This window comes from Phaethon aethereus (genome assembly GCF_964289735.1).
Source record: "Phaethon aethereus genome assembly, chromosome: 3".
Taxonomy (NCBI): Eukaryota; Metazoa; Chordata; class Aves; order Phaethontiformes; family Phaethontidae; genus Phaethon; species Phaethon aethereus.
Window position 1 is genome coordinate 124,403,676 of NC_138576.1, and position 3,626 is coordinate 124,407,301.

A 3,626-nucleotide genomic window follows, 5' to 3' on the forward strand; every position below is an offset into this window, starting at 1 on the left:
ATTTTGATTGCTATCTCTGAATCTGGCTGCAACCAGATAGCTAAAAGTGGCATTATTGTGATGGAAACAGCACAGTATTTCAATGCAAGAAAGTAAATATATTCTACCAGCAGAGGAGTTGAAATCCACCCAAGAAAGCCATTTGCATTATTGGTTTGAATGATTCTGCCATAACGTTTTGACACTGAGTTTAAACATTAAGCAGCAAGTACAATGCCTCTTTTTTAAAACTGATGCAATTTCTTGGGGCAAAATCTGATACAGCTAGCCAGATTTCCTGTCCACTAGTTTCTCTCAAACAAACAAAAAAAAAAAAGAGGGAGATATTGGTTTAACTTTTTTTTGTCCAGTAAACAGATCAAAGCATTACACCTCTGCAACAGAGGTTTACAGAGCCTCACTGTGCAAACATCCTGGGCCCAATGCTACAGGCTTTATTGAAGCAAATCTCTTATGATGGTAGCCAATCTATGGTAGGTTGCCCAATGTAAAAACTTAAGACTTAAAAGGGAAGTCAGTAACTTTGAAGTCCCATTTGACTGAAAAATATTAAAACACGCAGCTTGAATTTTTAGGCTGATCTTTGCCACATGTAATTAGAATTGTTTCACACTTACATTCTGTTACCTATGTACTAAAAATCATGTTCAGCTCTAGGCTCCTCCTATACTGATGGTATAAACTCTTTGGGGGAAGGAGTATTTTTAACAAGTATGTATAGTGCCTAAAAAAAGATTCCAGAACCACTATTAGATCACTGAGTGTTGTGAATGTCAAATAATTTTTAGCAGAGCTGAAACATTTTTCTAGATCTATGCTCTGTGTATTAAATCGCAATTTCTGCACAGTCTCTTCTATTTCTTTTCTCAACCAACTATGCAGTCAAGTTTCTTCAGGGTTTGTTCTTTGTTTCCTTTCACAGAACTAAAAGACAGGGAGGAAACAGAAACACCACAATCCATATGAATTAGTTTTAAAACTGACAAGGATGTTCAGTGGTAGGCCTGATGCAGCTACTTCGGTTCATTCAAAAAAAAAATTCGTATGTATATATGGTTTTGACTTGAGCGTCCCTTTAAACAAGCTTTGCTGATTCAGTCCATCTCCACACAGTTGCCAAAAAAGCGCTCCTGAGTTATGCTCCAACTTAAAGGTTTACACAGAGAATCCTCATACCTAGAAATAACACTAAGCAGCACATCTATATTTTGGCTGGAAGACTGGTGTCAAAGATTATACAAGAAAAAGAGTATTGATAAATATCCTGTATCAGACTATACTTCTAAAACTGAAAGGAATGGAACTTTGCTACTGCTGGGCTATAAATCAAAACTGGATCTGTTCCTTAACAAAGGTATTAAAGACAATGGCCTCTAATACTGCATGACATGTCAGTCTAACCAGTATGATCAATGCCTTGCTCCATACATTAAGCTGCACTCCTGGGAGTTTGTCCTGGTATAGTCTGTCCATGCCCCTGATTTCCTACATTTTGATTTGCAAGTCAAGGTCAAGAAGTAATTTACCAGAATCCCTGTTACTACTACATACGCTGCAGGCTTCTGTAAGCCCTCTTATCACGCTAATAAAAAAAGAAGTCTCAACAATTGAAATATAAAGACATACAAAATTGTCATATTCACTCTGAAAGCTGCTTTATACCTTTAGATACTTCAGCATGTTGAACTGAAGAACATGGATGCCATTTCTTTTTAAACTTGCATAAAATAGTGTTGTATATATATTCTAATTAAAAACACTGTGTTGCAGTGTATTCTCTCATCTGATATATGACCAAATGGGCACCAAATAGTTTTTAAAAAAAAAAAAAAAAAAAAAGGCTGCATTGTCATAAATGCCATAAAACAAATAATGCAAGGATAGCTCCTGCCCCAGAAACCTTGCAATTTAGGACATGAGAAAAGAATCCTTAAGGGATCATACCAAACCTACATAACATTCCTGAACTGACATTTACATTGTGCTATACTTCAGTTCACACTTTAAAGGGCTAAACTGGAAGTACGCACATTATTCTGATGTTCACTGCTGAGGGCTGTTGTGTACCTCATTGTTCACTAGACAATGAGCCTTCATGTCAGGCATTATCATGACATTTTAGATATTGAAAAAATGCCATAATCTGAACACCGAGGGCAGGGGGGGGAGTGTGTGTCTGCGTGTCTTACTGTATTTAACCCAAGTCCTGGTTTAGAACCAAGAAATCAAATTTTAAAAGTCCACTACAGCCAGATATGCCTGTGCCCAAAAGATACGGGAAGGGGGCTAGATGGTGGAATTACTAAACCGATATCAAACAGCAAAGAAAAGGTTTTCAGGCTAGGCCCCTATACCTCCTGAGTCACAAAAGGTTACACACTCTAACCCAGTAACCCTAACACCACACTTACTACAGGATCAAATGCGTCCTAACAGCCATTTCTTGGTCTGCTGACACTAAGCTAAAAATTAATTTTGAAGAAATTATATCAGCCTCAATACAGTCATCTACAATTCCAGTAATTTTTCTCCATCCTGAAAAAGCATAGTCTTTGACAGTTGATCTCACAAACTAGAGGGCTTTTTTTACTGAAAAAGAACATTTTTAGCAAGTACACGTCAGCCTAGTGCTACAGTTACAAACATCTGCATCTTAGGACAACTTTATGGATATACACTTTTGAAGGAATAATTGGAGCCACCTTGGATGTATAGCCAATAGGATACTGTCAAATACAGTTCTGAAGCCAAATGAAGTATTTCACATGCAAAACCTACAGCCCGATTTAACCATAGCTCAGGCTCTGAGTGCAGGGTTTGTGCAGTTGCAGCATGCTGTACTCAGGTCAGTTTTATTTCTCATACCTCCTGCCAAATAACTCCTGACACCATTTAGATTCTCGTTACCTTTCTTTTGTCAGGTTCAAGATTAAAAAAAAAACAAACGACAAAACAGAAGCTATTCAATTATCTATTGGATAGAATAGCCTTTTTCATTTTTCCCCCCACTCCACTCCCTGTCTTCAGCTTAGTTTCTGAGTGTTATTAGGCAACTGCCAACTCCTTAGAGGCAGTGAGTAGACTGGTACAAAGTACTAATAATCAACAGCAACTATAGCACCACTCAAAGGTTGTCAAAACACTCTGCAGACAAGCATCACCCAGGCTTTACCAACACCTTGGAAGGCAACGATAAAGTCTCTTACTAAAGATGGGAAGCCACAAGAAGGGTAAAAATTAAGTGACTTGCTCTAACTTTTGCAAGGCCAAAACATGTCCCAAATGCGAAAGCAATACTAGCAGCACAGAGCTAGACATCATCTACAGAGCTACTTACCATAGCAAGCCCAAACAAGAAAGAAGAGATATAAGACTTAAATAAACTGTAAAGTTTATATACCCTGCTTCTCATCAGTTCTTCAAAGAACTAATCCTTATCTCATTGGCTTTGCTCAGAATGAGCTGCACTTAGAGCGGAACAAACCACATGTCCAGTGACCTGCTCCTCACACAGTAATTTTTTTAATTATTATTTTCCCTTTTAACAACGAAAGGAATAGGCCAGTAAGTGAGCACACACAATGTTGGCCAATGAATCTTGCTTGATAAAACTACAGATGCATAAA